Here is a 17,889-nt window from a genome sequence, read left to right on the forward strand (position 1 = left end):
TTGGATCCCTGGACAGAAAGGTGTCCTCTCTCCCCTTGCACCAGGGGCAGCAGTGTCGGATCCCCAGTCCTCCAGGGTGGGAACATGGAAGTGAATGTGGGTAGAATTGTTGGTTGCTTTGATCATTCATGGGCAATCAAGTTTGCTGATGAAGCTGGTGCATGTGTGCAGCCTCCTGGGACACTCAGGAGCTGGGTCTGGTAGTGGGATTAAAGCCCAGGTGTTGTGGGGTAGGATCTCCCCTTGGACCACATGAGCTGGGAAATTCTTCCCCACTTGATGCTCTTAAAGGTTTTGGTTTGGGTCTGAGCACATCAGCAGAGATTTGGATGTTGTTTGTGTCTTGTAGAGTTTGCCCAGGGTCTTGCTTTTACTGGTGCCACCAGCAGCTAAAATGGATCTGCTGCCTTGGGGATGAGAGCAGGAACTCCCAAAAAAGGGTGATGCAAACAGGCTGGGTTGGGTGGCAAGGCAAGCCCTGCTCATCCCAGATGGGCAAATCTAGGTGGGAAAGTCCAAGTTCTGCATCCCTTTTAGTGCATTATATCCCCTCAGCCCCATTCTAGATGCTCATTCAAGGGAGAGAGAAAGGTGCTTTCTGATCACTTTGCAGCATCTGAGCATTCCTAGAGGTCTCCCTCCATTTACCAGCATAGGGTCATGCTTCTAAAGCTTTGAGATTCTGCTGGATGACAGCCTGATGAAACTCAGGTGGATGATTTTTTAAAAAAAAAGGCAATGAGAAGATCAAATCAGCCCAAGACAGTGCATAGCAATTCCATTTTATTTAAAAGGGACAGTAATTTAGAAATCATTAAAGTATTTCATCTATGGGTGAGCCCTGAGGAAGCTTGTGCCATGTGCATGTGGGTCATGAAGGAGGGGCTGTGATGGGTGAGCAGGGACAGCAGTGGGGACACCAGCCCTGCCTGGGGCTGTGCTCACATGGGGGATGTGGCTGTGCACCTCTCTGACCCCAGGCTGGCCAGAGGGATTTGGTTAAAGTGCTTTAATAAAAAAGGGGTTTAATTTTGCCCTCTAGCTGGTGAGAATGCTGGGTGTATTAACAGACTTTCTGGAGGTGAGGGCCTCATCCTGCTCCTCTGTGTTCTCTGCCTGCTGCATGTCCAGTGACTCCCCAGTCTACAATAGCCCCAAATCAGAGCTGTGCCTGCCCAGCATGGTGGTGAGACACAAGATTACTGGTGTAACTGGGAGGAGAATTTGTCCTCCTACCTTTGAGAATGTTGTGCTTTTGTTAATGGCATTTTCCTTGAGGCAGCCCAGGGGCTCAGGGGAGCATGCAGCCCAGTCAAGAGGACACTCAGCAGGAGAGGATACTGTCCCAGGTTTTTCCCTTTCCAAAACATTTGTCTCAAAAAATTACCCAAACCAAGCAAATCTCTGGGGCCTGTTCTTCCTCCCAAAATATTGAATTTTCCTGGCTTCCTATAGCCAGGTTGAAGTAGGTGTTTCCCCTGCAGAAAATGCTCTCTGGTAGCACTAAATAGGATTCTGTAATCTCAAGTGTTTTAGGGTTCAAGGGTGGCTTGGTTTTTTTGGTTCATTCCAACTCTGTCCTTAGCAAAGTGCAGGGTTGCCAGTGATGAGCAATTTGGGGCTTATTTTTTGGAAGTGCTGTGACTGCCAGACCTATGCTGACATGAAGAGAGAAATGCATGAAATTTTCCACATCAGTAGAAGCTGAAGATCTTGTTAAAGGTGTCTCCAGCTGCAAGTACTGAGATACAGCTCTGTCAGATTGCTCCGAAGAGGCAGAAACCTGTGTAGGAAATTTAAATGTGGATTTCATGCCTCAGAGAGCCACCCAGAAGGAAAGATGGAGGTGCTGGATGGCTCTTGGCAGTGCAACAGGTAGGTTGGGCTCCATGCTGATTGCTGAAGCGTGGATGTTGTGGCTGTCTTTAATATTTGGAGGTGTTTGTTTGGGAGCCCTGGGCTGGGTGCTGGCTGGGTTGTCTTGAGGGCTGCAGCACAGCCAGGTACATGTGGGGATGGGGTCAGTGCTGTCCCCATGGCTGCCTCTCTATGCACTGGCTGCACAGGGTCCTTCTGGGGCAGTTGCTTTTTGTCTTGGTTTTTAGATGTAAAAGCTCCATTAAGGTTTGTTTCACCCTGGGATGAGGATGGACTTGAGGCAGATTGACCACAGACAGAGCAGGGGTGGTGGGGACAACGTCATCTTCCCAATGACAGCCTCTGGCAGTACCTGCTGAAGGAAAAGGAGAAGCAATAAGTAAATCAAACCTCTGCTGTTGTCCTTAAGATCTGTCTGCTAGCTAAAAGGCAGATGCCTGAACCTCTTATTAAATAATACTACCTAGCACTTCTGTAGAGTCACCGGTAGTAACTCAGTTAAATACAATCTCTATATTGACAAAGGGGCTGAAAACAGCACCTCCTTCTGTAATGATTTAATTTTAGGGTGGAGGCTGTGCTGGGTGTTGTGGTAAGCAGGGCTGGGCTGCAGGAAGCTCTGTGGGACAAACCCACCTTGGGAGAGCATCACCCCTGCTGGGCTCAGCCCTTCCTGAGCTCACCTGACCGTGGACAACCACTGTGGCCATGGTAAATGTCTGCTATGAGCCCTCAGCCCAGCAGTGACCTGCTCAGGGGTCCCCAGAAGCCCTCTGGGCCTCTATTTTGCCTTCTGCTCCCCATGCAGCATCTCGTGGGCCAACTCCCCCCCTTTGCCCTCTGCATTGCCCCTCTCCTCACTCACCACAGGGCTTTGGTGCCCCACACATAGCTAATGGCTCTTTGTAAGACAATACTTCAGTATTATTTAGGGAAAACACAGGTGGCATTGTACAGCTGGTAGCAGCATTGATTGAAGTGATATTTAATCTAAGGAAAATATGTGATACATAGTCTAGGATTCCCCACCTATCCATCGTACAATGCAGTTCATGGGGATTAGATATCCCTCTCCTGAAGTTTTTTTGAGATCAGTGTTATTTGTTTTGCAAATGACACTGACAGGGTTGCTGAGTGCTATTGATTACCAATTGGTCTTTAAAAATTATTATTATACTGCAAATTATGAACCTTGGGGGTATCCAGTTACATGATAATGGAAAGGCACTGGTGTGTGATGACAGGGGTGTTGTAATGAATTTGCTCTTCCTGTGTGATGGAGATTGAAAGGGACATGATTTTTTCCAATGGCATTAGCTGTCTGCCACAGTATGTCCAAGACAATTTGATGGCATTGCCTGGTCATTCATTGTGTCAAGAAGTACTTATGATTAGGAAAACAATTTAGAAAAAAATGAAGAAGAAAGCCCTTATTGTGAGCAAAATCTCTTCAATCTTCCCATTTAAAATATGTAAACTGTTCTAATTCATAAATAGCTCCCATGCTATTTATTCTCCTATGCTTTGCTCTAGGAGCATCCACAAAGCACTGTACAGAAGCCAGTGCTGCCATTCCTAGACCACCTTCTGGGTTTGTTAGGAAAGCCTTTGCAGAGCTCCTCATGTTGAGTTGTGCCTTCTAATTCTTGATGATGAAGATGTGATAATGCAACTGTTTGTCTTCCAAGCTCTCCTGGTGTTTCCCAGCTCCATAGCCGAGGACTGATCTCTTGATGCACTTGAGAGGAGCCTGAAGGGCTACTTTGGACCTATGGTGGTTTGAGTAGTGTCATAGGACTCCTCTCTCACCTTGGGGTGCTGTGACTTTGCTCTGGCCACGTGGTCTGGGCAATTCGAATGTGCTTTTGATTGCCTTTCCATCACGGGGTGGCACTGAGAGCTGGAGGGAGGTTTTTCCAGCAGGTCTGTGATGAGTGATGCACTGGGGAAGGTGTGTGGTGTGAGGGTTCAGTTGGGTGCTTTTCACCATCACTGTTCATAGAATCATAGAATCATAGAATAGGCTGGGTTGGAAGGGACCTCAGAGATCATCGGGTCCAACCCTTGATCAACTACCGCCACAGTCACCAGACCATGGCACTGAGTGCCATATCGAGTCGCTTTTTAAATGTCTCCAGGGACGAAGAGTCCACCACCTCCCCAGGCAGCCCGTTCCAATGTCTGATCACCCTTTCTGTGAAAAAATTTTCCCTGCTCTAGATATCCTACTGCTGATGCCCAAGGTCAGCAGTGCAAAGAAGCCCTTTCCTCATGATCCTGATCTACAGTGGATCCTGGGCCAGTGCTGCTTTATCATGGTGCTCGTGCTGTAGCTGAGCATGGAGCTATACATGCCCAGGAGCCAGTGCCAGCAGAAGGATGTGTAAATCAAAAGGAAGGGAAAAACAATTTCCCTTCTTCCTCTGGCACCTTCTGAGCAACTTTTGTCATGAAGTCATGGATTGGACCTAGAGTCACTAGGCTGCCAGTGTGGACAAATGCCCCCACGTGCCCTGAAGTGCTCACAGGCAGGAAGCCTGCTCCATAGATCCTGATTTATTTTCACCTTGTGTTCATTTATTCTGCTCTGCTGCTGTAGGGACACGGGCACGGTGTTACTGACACAGTCATTTCTTTAAAGAGACCGCACTTGAGAGCGTGGCACTCTGGATGAGGGAAGGAGGAGCTATGGGCTTGTTGAGGTTATTCTGAGGTTATTCTGCAAGCTGTACAACTTCTAAAGATCCAGCCCCAGCCTTCCATGCATCCCACCAGTTCACTTGGAAATGGGACAAGGCTGAAATAGCACCAGGGAACCTGGAGACTGCGTGCAGCAGGGGTTGGGGGAGGTTGGATGCATCCCTGAGCATGAGCAGGACTGTGCTCTTACCCACCTCAAGCAGAGGAATTATTTCCCCTGCCTGAAGTGTAAATTGTGCCCTGGGATGAGGCTGCTGGGCTGTGTCCTACCAGCTTAGGTCCCCAGAAACAGCTGGGGCTGGCCTAAGGCATTCGTCCTGGAATGACAAGGAGCAAGAGCTCCTGACACAGCACTGGGGAAGCAATTTGCAATATTGACCCCAGCACAGACTGAAATTCTTCCCCTTGTGAGAACGTCCTTGGTGGAAATGCTGCCCCTTGATTTGCAATAAAATCAGTATTTATCATGCTGTGTTCTCAGCCCAAGTCCTCTGCATGTCACAGTGTGCTCTTCCCCATCTTGTGACCTGTTTGTACACGTGCTGGGCTTCGGGAGTGATTGACAGCTACAGAGATGCTGTTTGTCATCAACAAGAGAAGGACCAGGTGTAGAGAGGGGGCTTTGGTTTTGCAATAAAAATTAAATCCCAGGGTTTTGTCAGTACTTCGAATATGAGATTCTATATTCAGAGAGAGCTTTTCAGAGGCATTGTGTTTTCCAGACGGTGGAGGAGGAGGGGGAGATTACAAGGTGGGACTTGGAAGTGTTGGCACAAGGCATCTCTGGGTCTCTGCAGTCCAGTTCCCCCCCTTGAAGCAGGACTTTTGCCAGTGGTGGATCAGATTGGTGTTGACTTTGCCTAGGCAAGTCTTAAAAACACTTCCCAGGGGGAATGTAGATGCTGTCCTTGCTGCTTGGATCCCTGCCTCTAGGGGGGAGCAGAAGTATTTGAGGGTACACGTCATGGTTTCCCCTTGTGACAGTGTGGATCCACCAAAAGGTCCTCTGGCACTTCAGAAAGACAGGGGAGGACCTGAGCTGGAGAAATTCTAGAGGATGGAGGGAAAGTCTGTCTCTTGATGTTTATTAATCTTTATCATGCCCAGGTGAATGGGTCAATGTACAGAACTAGACAGGAGATGTCCTTATCAGGAGCATGCTTGACCTCTGCAGAGATGTGCACAGTTCTGAATCTGCTGAGGAATGAGGCTTTCCCACCATTACCTTTTGTAGGTGATCTAACCTGGTGTCTCTGATCCAAACCCTCCCAGGAGAGAGAGCTCTCTTGCAAGACCTCTTTGAACAGCAAACACTTCACAACAACCCAGGGGAGGCTGAAGTGGGAGGGAAAGAGCCCTTGTCTCTCAGCTGCACAGGGTTGGGTAGACCTAGAAGTCGAAGGTATGAATGCTATTGGCATTCTTATTGCCTTAATGCTTTTATCTAATTCTGTACTGGGCCATCACCTGTATAGATTCTGGGAGGTCTTTTGATCCAGCATTGCATCAGAATTTGTGACAAACATGAATGTAAAACCATTCTATGATGTGATTCTTGCTCTTCAGCATCTCGTGTTGGTGTGGCTCACAACACTGAGTGGGCAGATGTGCTGAGGCACAGATCTCCATCCTGGGGCTCGAACAGCCTTTAAAAATGGGTCTTGGTCCTGGTTGTTGGCCTCTGATATCTGATTTATAATCCAGGCTCTGCTGCCAGGTTTCTCTGAGTTTCAATAGCTTCCTCAGTCTCTTGGGCCTCCTTCTCTTTTGCACAGGAAAGGTTTTAGAGCAGTGCATAGAAAAACTGTGGCTGTAGAGTGAGGAGGTTTGGTGGGCACTTTTGCTGCTTGAAAAAACCTCTGGAAATATAGGAGAAGGGAGGGGGGGATTCCTCAGTGTGTCTCTTTGCCTCTCCTATGGAAATTCCTACTGTCTGATGTGGTTGGTACATGCTTGGCTTGATGCTTCAAGGGGTGGTCTCCAGCCACTTCAACAGTCTGCTGGGAGGTGGGGAACATTAAGGAAGGTGGGGGGCAAAATGTCTTGAAGAAACGGTATGTTCTGGTATTCTGGTATTCATACATGTATTCATGAAGAGCATGTTCTGGTATTCATACTGTAAGAAGTATTCACATTGTAAGAAATTTCACTTTTCCATTTTAATTAACAACCATCATGAGGAAGATAATGTCCTAACTTGTAGGGGACAAAAGTGAAGCAACCAGTTGCAGTCGTGTTGATGGAGAGCGTCCGGCTCCACTTGAGTTGTTTTTTCCACTATTTGGGTAAATAAGTTAAGACAACGAGTGCTGCTGAGATAGTTGGCAGCGAGATGAATCCCCTGGGAAACAGGGGCAATGTTGTTTATTGGTGGGGAGCAGGCTGTGCATCAGGGGTCAGTCTTGCAGTGATGAAGAGAGAAGGGAAACAAACAGTCTCTGTTTCAGCACCGGATTCATTGCAAGGAGATGTGCCAAGGATCATTAGTGCCACAGCCACCATTATCTTTTGCAGGGATTAGTTTTTTCCATCTTGCTTTTTTTAAGGCAAAAAATAATGGCTGGTTCCTGTTAGATCAGATATGGATGAAATAATAGTGGTATCACATAGACTGAAGTCTGCAAGATTAAATTTGAAAGGGAGGAGAAATGATAGCTTTGGCCCTGCTTGTTGTTATACCAGCCACACAGATAAATGACTTTGTATGCAGATAAGCAGGGCAAAAATAAAAGGGATGCTCAGGGAGAGATGGCAAGAAAAATAGGAACTAATCAGCAGATTCAACCACTGGAATATAATGCAGTAAACATGGAAAATTACATTCCATTAGCTCCTCTGTTTCTCATTGTATATGTTGGCCACAAAGTCATCGATGGGCAATTCTCTGGGAAGATGCAGCGCTGCGGATATCGGAGCTCCCTGCCTCCCGGGGGAAGGCGTTTGCAATGCTAAGGGGGAAAGTTGTCTTTTGAACTGCATAAGGGAGAAGTGGATCAGGTTGAGCTGGAGAAATGTTTGCAGCTCTCCAAGCTAAAAAAAAAAAATCTGTCAAGAAAAGGGTTGCTGGTCTGTTTGTCTCCAGTGCCCAGGCAGTGGTAGCAGTATATGCTGAGGCACAGCTTGATTGCAGTCCTGGGACCTTCCCTGGTGAGGGAGAACTTGGTGTGCTGCAGATTTTTTAATATATAAATTGTTGGGGTTTTTTTTTTTAATTGTGAACTTGGTTTTCATTTTGTTCCATTTCTCACAAAGAATGACAAGTAGCCACTGCGGCCTTTTCCTTCAAGTTCAAGTAAAACCAGCATGTAACATTATTTGCAAATTAGCTTCATCCCTCTGGCTCTGATTAAAGAAAGAACTCCTTGGTCTGGGGTCCTTCTCAAAATATCCATTTAAACCATGTAATGATTCTGACTCTTTCATGCATAGTAGATGAAAGAAGACCTGTGATTTGTTTTTAAAGTTTTCAACCCCAGACATGGTCAATCATAGAAAAAAAGATTAAAAATAGAGACAGTCATGGTAACACAAAGCTGGAAGAAACACAGCCCTACACTTCACAGTAAAATCCATTTTCTTTGCACTTTTTTATTAACAGCTCCAACTATGATCAGTGCATAAATCTACCTGCAACACAGGATGTTGGAAAATTACCAAGAGACAGCGATGTCCTCCCTGCTGCCTGGTGAGATGGGAAGGATGCACCTTCAGGTAGGGGCTGTTACTTTTATAATTATTATTCTCTGTTCCCTGTTTGCATTGCACTAAACCTGCTTGTTGCATCAACTAGAGGTGGACAAATAAGGTGTTTGCAAGAGGGAAAATTCAGAAGTGATTCTCTGAACTTGCCTCCAGCCATGGATAAGTTGGGGGACCCCTCCTGCACCCAAGCAGCTCTGGGCTCTGCAGGCTCTTATCTGCTCTCTCTGGGCAGAAGTGGTTAACAGTGGTGCTTTGTTCTGTGTTTGCTCTTAATCTGCCCCTGTGGAAGTTAATTGTCCAACTCATCTTGCTAACAGGGTCAGAGCAGGGCTGGGTGCTCCTGTGGCTGGGCGCGGGGTGGCCCCACTTGCCCTGCAGCTGCGTTGGCAAGCAGAGCACATGCTCTGCAATTACCCCTTTGCCAGGTCAAGTTGAATGTCACGTATGAAATCGCTGCTTCTCCAGCACCATAGCAGCTTCGGGATTGCACAGAGGGATGAGCAGGATGAGGCTCTGTTGGCTGCTGCTCCTGTGCAGCCTTTTTTGTGTAGGAGCAGAGCTGGACACTCCTCCCAGGCTTTCTTAATCCATGCACTTCAAACAGGAGCCTTGGTTTAGGGTTGTGCCAAGCAGTTGATTCTCCTGACAAGTGGCTCTCAGGGCCAGCAACAAGTCCCAAAGGCAGTTTTACTTTGCTTTGATGAGGAAGGGTATTGCTCCCCTTGAAGAAGGAGGGGAGAGGGGAGCGGGGAGCAGTAGTTCCCAGGGGAACAGGGATGGTGACTCTCTGCATGTGGATTTTCTATGTGATGTGACACTGACAACCCTGACCAACCACTGCCCTGGAAACACTTGCCCAGCATGGTGGCTGGATTATATGGGTGGATTATAGCCATCATATCTATCTCCTTATGGAAAGAAAAAAAATTTCCAGCCACAGAGGCCAGTTAAAACAGCCCAGCCTTCTCCTGTGTGTAAGGCAATGGGATTTCCTACGTAGCTGGTCCTGAAGCAAGCAAAGACTTAAGAACTGCTTAATTCTTGGCACCTGGTCAGCACTGCTGTGATGCATGTTGGAGTTTCTCATGTATCTGTGTGGGCTGGGTGCATCTTTGGTCTCCCAAGCAAGTGGTTAGAGGCAATAACTTGAATTAGCTTATCTGTCATCTCAGTGTTTATGAATGCATGTCCAACAGGACTGCTTTCAGTGAATCCCTTTCTTTCCTTAGCATACATCACTCCAGTTTGCATTTTCCCATTGCTGCACTTGTGTTTGCTCCCTGCTGGGACCATTTGGGGCTTGCAGTGGACAGATTGCTCTCACTGGAGTTGGATTTCACCTGGGGCCTCTTAGGAGATGGCCATGTGTGAGCATTGGGGTCCCCAGTGGGTGATGTGGGATGCAGAGGAAACCTGTGGTGGGACCTGGTGTCCCAGCATCTGTGTTGGAGCATGGCCATGCCAGGGGGTAAATGGGGTGAAGCGAGATGTGCTGGCAGTCAGAAAGGAGCTGCAGATGTCACTGCTTGAGTAGGTCTTTATTTCATGGATGTGTTGGGCAGATGAGGCTTCCTTGTCTGTGGGAACTGCTGAGAATCTTAGAGAGGCAGCTTAGATTGAGTTGTGACTGCTGCAGGTTAGAGTGGTGTTGGGTCCTGTTACCCATGCACTCTTACTTGAATTTTCCGAAGAAAAAGGTGAGGCAAGATGGGGGGATAAGTGTAAGAAGGGGGGTGGGTGTCTGAGCAGCTCTCCTGGTGCAGGGTAGTAGTTGTGCTGAGCTTTCAGCTTGTTTTCCAGCTTTCTGCTCCTTCTGCCTTGGCTGTGGTGCCTCATCACACATTTCACCATGGCAAGCTCTCCCTAGAGCTCCTCTGCAGCCAGGGCTGGCTCAAGTTTTCCCTGCAACCTGCAGTTCCCACCCTGCGTTTCTTGTGAGAGCTCCAACATCCTGCCAGGCCACCAGGGAGTTTTTTTCACCCTTTCCCACCCTGGCACTACAGCACATCCATGTGTGTCTCCCTTGCCCCAGGAACCCCCTGTTAGTGTAAGGGAGGTGTTGGATGATGCTTCACATTCAGTAGCTCACTCTTCCAGAGCACGATGGGCTGAGCATAACGCCTTTTAATGCTCCTTCTCATAATTATCCTTTTAATTACTCAATGAAATGCCCAATAAAACAAATCACTGTAATTTCTATTTTATTCTCTGCCTTTCGTGGTTTACTTAAGAGCACAAGCCCCATTAAGGAGGCACTTTCTCAGGAGGGAATACTTTCCAATACATCATACTTACAAAATGGTTTTATGTTCCTGTCCTGCGTTCCATCCTTATTTTCCATGCCAATTTGCTAATTACAAGAGACTCTGGTGGCTGGGAATCACTGCCTCCCTTGCTGCCCATCCCCATCCTGGTGAAGTCACAGCACTGAGTTTGTGACATCCCCATGGCAACAGCCTGTGATGTCACTAGCGGGGATTACAACTTTGTGAAGCATCCAGGCAAAGGCAGTGGGACTGAAACTCTTGGGCTCTTGGATGTATTTAAATAGAGAGGAATTAAAACACAGGGAAGTCTTTAAGAATGTTTTAGATTTCTTTTTTTTTTTTTTTTTTTTTTTTTTCTTTCCTTCCCCCAAAGGAGTGACAGGGGGGATGCCACCAGTCACCCCATCCCCTGGCCTGTAGAAAGATCAGCTCCATTGGCAAAATTGGGGTTTGCCTGAGAGGGAGGAGCTGAGCCCTGTGGTATCCCTGGTGCAGGAGCTGATGGCCAGGGGGGTGTTTGACCTTCCAACACTCCTGGGGGTTGTAGGCATCCCCCATCCAGTGCCACAACCTCTGGCTCTGTGCTGCTCTGTGATCCTAAAGCAAACCTGAGGAGCACAGCTTCCCCCCACCACCCCCCCTGTGGTGTCTCCACGGGCTTTATTTAGCACATTTTATCCACTACTCATAGTATTAGCATAACAAGGTGCTGTTCATGCACAGGGAGGAAGGTTCCTGTGTGCATCTCTCTAGCAACAGGAAAATCACATAATGGCAGCACTGAATTTTGTGTCTGGGGAGAAAATCCAGCACCCATGGCTGGTACCACAAACTGCGCAAGGCATTTAAGCCACCGGACTGATATTTATGTCCCTAACTTAGCCAGCAGAAGCAAATCAAGTGGGCGGAAGAATCAATCTCTTTATTTGAGTTTTTCTAAAGTAGGAAGAAAAATGGTATTTCAAAGGCTGACGTGTCTCAGCTGAGCAGCGGTGGGGAAAAGCAGGCACCACAGAACATACTGTCCTGTCTCCTGATTTCTCAGATCATAACTTCTAAGCTGGATTCAATAGAAAGAAATGTTCAGTAGTTCCAGTGGTGGCTTTTGGAAATGGAGCTAATGGGACAAGACAAAAAGAAAAAATTCATTACAACATTTTGACAAGCCCTTAAATATTCAATGCCATGCACGGCACAGCCTGATTGTGAGGAATTGGGATTGCATCTGCAGGAAGCTGTGCTCTTTGCTTGTGAGAGATGGAGTCCTGTGGTCATTGGGGAAAACAATTAAACAAATGCTATTTGAGCTGTGCATTAGTAAACAAGCTGAGTGTGGCTACAGCCTCAGCAGCCCCGTGCCCTGCTGTGGGCAAAGGGCTCGGTGGTGTTTCCCCTGCTGGGGACCCGTGGGTGAAGAGGAAGGTGGCCAGTTCTTGGAGTGAGCTGGCAGAGGAGAATGCAAAACGTTGCCCTGAGCTGAGACAGGGGATATGAAGAGGCTGCAGTGATTAAACAGGATCTGCTGAAATCCTTCCAAAGCAGGCTTAAGAATTAAGAGCCATCAATGTCACATTGAGGGTCACTCGCTGCAGGACACCTCCGGCCAGCCCCTGGCTTCCCCTTGTGCCTCTGTGTAGCCTCATCTGAGTGTGAGGAAACAAATCCTTCATTTCAGAGTCCACCCAGCCATTCCCTTCTGCTGCAGGATGGCAAATCTCAGCAAAAAGAGCCTCCAAAGAGCAGACTTGTCCAAAGAGAAGGACTGGACCATGCACGCTGAGATTTGCTTTGAAATCTGGTGTCATTAGGAAGCTAAGGGAGGAGGTGGTGGCTGGTGAACACCTTGGCTCAGTTGTCATCACCTTCCTGCAGTAGACTGGCCCCTTGTTGGCAACAGCCACGGAGACTCACCTGAAGAGGTGTCAGCCAGGTCCCTGGGTGTTGCTCTGCTCAGATCCTTCTTCCTACACCCAGGGGACTTTCAGCAAAGCACACGCTGTGCCTCCAGGATGGAGGTGCTGGCCATGCCCTGCTTCCCTCTGGATCCCTTAGTCAGCTTACCATGGAGTCTCTCAGGCAGGAATCAGGGCTTTGAGGGATGCTCGAGAAGTTTGGAGCTGTGCTGTGGCAGCTGCACACACCTGGAGCACCCCAGTCTCAGGTACCACCCACTCCAACACCAGTATGAGGATCTTGGACCAGCCAGAGCCAGGAAGGAGCTCACCATGAAACCTGGGAAGCAAGCTGCTAATGCAGCTTGGCTGATTTGGTCATGCCAGCCCATTCTGTAGCAGGGCCCTGATGTGTCTGCCACTATAGAGCAGAAAGCCATCGGTTCCACTTGCATGCACATCCCCATCAGCCCTGCCAGGCAGTGCTGCCTCTCCCAGCTTCATGCAGAGCCCCAGAGGGACTGTCCTGAGTGACAAACCTCCATCTGATCTGGGACTCCCACTAGAGGAGCTTTTTGTTTTGGTGGCTTTTTTTTTTTTTGTTTTGGGTTTTTTTTGTTTTGTTTTGTCTTTTTTTTTTTTTCCCCCCTCCTCTGCCTTTCTCTTTATTTTCCACAGCTGGGAAGGACTGGTCACAGCAGGGAGATTTTCACACATCATTAGAGCCAAGTGTCCAGCTCCACACAGCCATCAGCCCCAATCAGAGCAATTTAAAAGGCAGCATTTCTTTTAATCAGCCGGGATGCTGGGATTTGTTACTGTGAACCCAGTGCTCCAATATGCAGGAGAGAAGCAGGGGGATGGAGAGATGGGAAATGATGCAGAGATGAATGAGACCAGGGGTATTAAAAAGCAACAGCTTCTCACTCCTGCAATAGCCCTGGGGTAGACCTGGAGGATTCAGTGTTTCACTCACTGTCTCTCCCTGTTTTCCTCCGTGGATGATTGGGGTCTGCAGGAGGGCTGCTGTCCCACATCCCTCCCACAAGAAGTGATGTATCAGGATATTCAAAAGCAAGAGAAAGCCTTGGCACTGGCATTTCTGGCTCACGAGGGGAAAGGATCCTTCCGAGCAAGGACTTGACCATTGGAAGGGGCTGAGAGAAGCACAGGTGCAGTTTCAACCTCCAGCTCTGCAAATCCTCCCCCAGAATGAAGGAGTTGCCTGAAATCTGGGAGCTGTGCTTCACCTCTCACCATCCCAACCATCACACAGGGATATGGGAAGGGCAGAAGGAGAAGAAACATCCCAGAATTACCAACACACCTGACTGCAGGAAGATGAATGTGCTTCCCAAACGCTCTGACATGCGCAGAGGTGCTTCCACAGTGTCTGTGTTTTGGAGCTCTCAATGTGATTTGTCCAAGGGCACCTTTGCAAAATGTCAAAGTTTTTATCAAAATTCTCTGCGACAGGCTTCAAATTTTAATAAATGAACTTTTTTTTTCTTTAAATAGGCAATAGATTTATTTTTTTTTCCCCTAAGAAAGCAAATGTTTTTTCAAGGAAAAAAAAAAAATCTCTCCCTGTGTTTTGCTACTCTGCCATCTCTTTTTGGCTAATTTGTTTTCTAAGACAGCCCTGTGAGCTGTTCCACAAGGAAGCTTGGTCAGGATTTGCACTTGCAAAGACGCCCACCAGCTGCCCAGCTTGGACACCCACCTGGTGCTGCAGGTAAAGTCTGTGGCTTGCAGACACAGTTCTGCCTATGGCCTCCTGAGATCAGTAGGCAAAAGGCTGGGAGAAATCTTCCCATTAACCTCAGAAAATCAGGAAGCTTGTGAAGTGATCGGGTTGGTGTTTTCTGCTAACTGAGGACTGACAATGCTGGAGGTGATGGTGTAGGAGACAGAACAAGATTTCTTTGGACTTTGATTTGATCACTGCCTCTCAAGGCATCTTTCCCTGTGGTTCTTGCTTATTGGTTTTAAAAGCAAGTCTTTGATGGGAGGTGGCAAAATCTCACTTAAGCAGAGGTTGGGATTTTTTGCAGCAAGCCTTTTGGAGCTGCCCTCATCTGTTGGGTAAACATGAAATTATCATCTTTGACTGGAACTGATCCTCTGGAGCTATGTTATTCCACCGGGGAGAGGTATTTTCACTGATTTTCTGTGTGGATTACTTTTGTGACTGACTGTAATAGTTTCTTTGGCAGTATTAGGGCTTATTATGTCAGGATTTATTTTGGCGTGAAGTGATTCGATGTAGTGTAGTCCTGTAACTTTCCCTTGCCTGCTGAAATCCAAGAGGCCATCTCCTGCTTCCTCCATGGGCATGATGGAAACAACCTCTCTGCAGCTGGACCCATGTCCTGAGGTCAGCTTTTCCTAACTGCTTCATAGCTGCTAAAGGAGCGAGTTTCAGGGAACAAGTTTCCTGCAAAAGACATGTAAAAACTCACCCAGGTGAAAAATCTCTGTGTAAAAGCCTCTTAGAAAGAGAAAAGGAGGATCACAAAGCAGAGAGTGCACCTTCGGAGCTGTGCAACCACTGGGAACTCCCTGGCATTAGCAGAGAGGTTGGCAGAAAAAAAAAAAAAAAAAAATGCAAGTGAGGATTAATTGTGGATTATACTGCAGCAATGTTGAAACATTGGCCATGCTGAGACACAGAGCAAAGGCTTTGTTTCCTTAGGGGAAGAGCTGCAGGACCCAAAGCAGTCCTAGACATTGTTCTTCAGCACTGGTGTTGTGATGAGATGGTGAAGCCATCAGTATATCAGCTGTGTCAATGGGTTGTGGTATCTTGTGGTGTTATGTGAACTGGGGGACCTGCTCTTCAAAGTCCCATGTAATATGGGATTTTGGAAACCATTTCTCCATTAGGTGTCAGAAGAAAAGGTTCACCTAAAACTCTTCGGTGCTGTCCAGTGCCAAGCAGAAATTTATTGGGAGCACTGGTGTTAAACTGGTTGCCCTTTCTCCCAGCTTCATCAACATCACTAAAGTAATCTAGGACCTTTCTTTTATAGTGCTCCTGTCTTGTTGGGTTTGTGGCAGAACTTGGTTCATGATTTTTAGTCTCTTCTCAGCCAAAAAAAACCTGATATGTAGGAGCTTCTCCAGGCTCTGCAGGCAGCCACTTAACTTTTAAGGCTTTCTTGGTTTTGTGGTCTCAGCTGATCACCTTCCCAGGACGAACACCAGGTGGGATCAAACTTTGGCAATCCCCAATCCATAGGGATGGATCGAGTAGCTTAAATTGATAGAGATGGTGGAGACATGGAAATCAGGACTTGCCCCCAGATCCCACCCTGCTCAACACAGGGCAATGGGCAACTCTGCCCTCCTCAAACTGAAGTCTGGATCATGTTCTGCTTAGGTAAAGGGAGGCATCTGCAACCTGCTGAGTGGATTTGGCTTTGGCTTTGTTTCATTCACACCCTGAGACCCTGTGAGGGGGTGGGTGAGAAGGGGATGAGCTCTCTGCTCGAGAACACAGCCAGCAGGGAAACCTCTGCACCCCAGGAACACCCATAGGTCCCATAGGAGCCCTGGGGCTGGGGGCTGCCTGCCCATCTCTCCATCCTCTCCCACCACAGGAGCCTGAGTTCTCCTCAGCTACTTTTGGCAGCCCAATTCTTCTCTCCAGCAAGCACTGGGCTGCTCAGGAGGCAGCAGGGACAGGAACACTCTGTTCAGCAGCTGCACATTCCATTAATTTAATGAGGATTTTTAATTTTTTTTTTTTTTTTACAAGGCAGATGGTAAAATAGCTATTTTCTGTTGTCTAATAAATACCATCAGCAAGGCAGAAAATGTGTAATCTCACCAAGGCTTTTCTGATCCCTCACCCCCCTGTACTGATGCATTTCCCTTGTCTCTGCTGGCAGCTGGTGGGAATGGGTGGTGGGATGGGACACCCAAGACAAGTCCAAAATTGCTGGTGGGACTCATGCAATAAAACAGGAGCTTCCTCTGATTGGGCAGAACCTCTGGGTCCTGCTGGGAGAGCTGAGCTCTGGCAGCCTTCACTGATCCAATTCTCACTTCATCTGATTGCAGTAATAACAACTCGCACAAATTTCCTGCCTCAACCTGAAGTCTTCCAGCTCTGCAATGCAAATAATATAATGTGTGATGAGGAGCCCGATGACAGGGATAATAATAATAATAGTGATGATGCCTTTATTCAATGAATGAGTGAATCAAGCAAGAAAAAAAAAAAAAGGTACTCAGAGCCTGAAAATCAATAGAAAGAGAAATCAAGAGGCAATGCAGGGGGAATTGCATCTTTGGTGGAGCTTCATCCTTGGGGATTGCATGAAGGAGATATGAACAAAGCCCTTTTGGGCTGGGCACTCCTTGTCAGCCCATGTTGCTCCCGGGCTTGCTCTTCTCCTGTGATTACCTTGCATTTGCTGAGCTCACTGCTGCTCTGTGCCTGGTCCCAGCCTCCCTCTGATCTCTTTGACCCCCTTGATTTATGGCTCTCATGGGCTCTCTGAATGTGTCTAAGCAGTTGGCAGGCTACAAACCTGACCTGGGGTTGGGTAATAACTTGTCTTTTGTCCTATGCCCAGGAGGTTGGCCATAAAAAAGCTCCAGACATCAATTTTCTTCTCTACTGGGGTGGAATTGCAAAATGATGAGTTGGTCTTTGCCCTCATTTATCTCCTCTTTCCTTTTTCCCTCCTTTTTTAATCTTTCTCTTCTTATGCTACCTGCTCATTGCTTTCTTCTTCATTCCCCTTCCACCATCTTCTCCATCATTTATTAGCCTCCCTTCCCCTTGCACATTGCTATTTCTCCTCTCTCCCCCTCTTGACCTCCTCTGTCTCATTTTTCCATATGTTCTTTTCCATCTCAAAACTCCCATGGTTTTTCTGGGCTGTGCGTAGCCGTTTGATATCCTCACCTGTAACAGTCTGCTAATAGAGTCATTCTACAAGAGACCCTTTAAAAACCAAAAGCCTTGCCAGGCAGTTAAACTCACCTTTTAACTTGGCTTCCTCTTTATCAGGCATTCATTTCAGACAGGATTTCCACGTGCACAGCTCTGCCACTCTCTGTTAGTAAAAAAAAAAAAGGATTAATTCCTGCAACAGGCGAATCCGTTTCACAGCTCTGATGAGCAGGAGATCTTCCTCACTTCCCCCAGGTGCATGGGGGATTTAATCATCTAGCACAGCCCTTCTCTTTGTCAAGAGTGTGTTTAAAGGTTTGTGTGACACTCCTGTGCCCGTGCAGAGGCTTCCTGGGGAATGTCCTCTTTCCCACGAAACCTTTGTGTCATGCAAAAGATTTTTTCCTCTCTCTGGAGAGATGCTGTGTAGCAAGTTCGGAGCTGACATCCTGCTCTCTTAGGTGGTGCTGGCATGGGATGAGGTTACTAAATGTTCTACCCCAGCAGCCCTGCTCTGAGCATCTTGGATGCTTGGACTGACTGT

General features: G+C 47.5%; 1 protein-coding gene across 2 annotated transcripts in view; it reads left to right on the forward strand.

Annotated features, from left to right (window-relative positions):
• Nucleotides 1-17,889, forward strand: part of ELFN1 (extracellular leucine rich repeat and fibronectin type III domain containing 1) — a 100,192-nt gene that overhangs the window by 12,638 nt on the left and 69,665 nt on the right. For both annotated transcript variants that reach the window (XM_071760728.1, XM_071760727.1), the window contains exon 2: nucleotides 8,177-8,289. The gene's annotated coding sequence lies outside the window, so the exon portion shown is untranslated. The remainder of the gene's footprint in view (nucleotides 1-8,176; nucleotides 8,290-17,889) is intronic.

The sequence above is a fragment of the Heliangelus exortis genome, chromosome 17 (genome assembly GCF_036169615.1).
Source record: "Heliangelus exortis chromosome 17, bHelExo1.hap1, whole genome shotgun sequence".
NCBI classification, from domain to species: Eukaryota; Metazoa; Chordata; class Aves; order Apodiformes; family Trochilidae; genus Heliangelus; species Heliangelus exortis.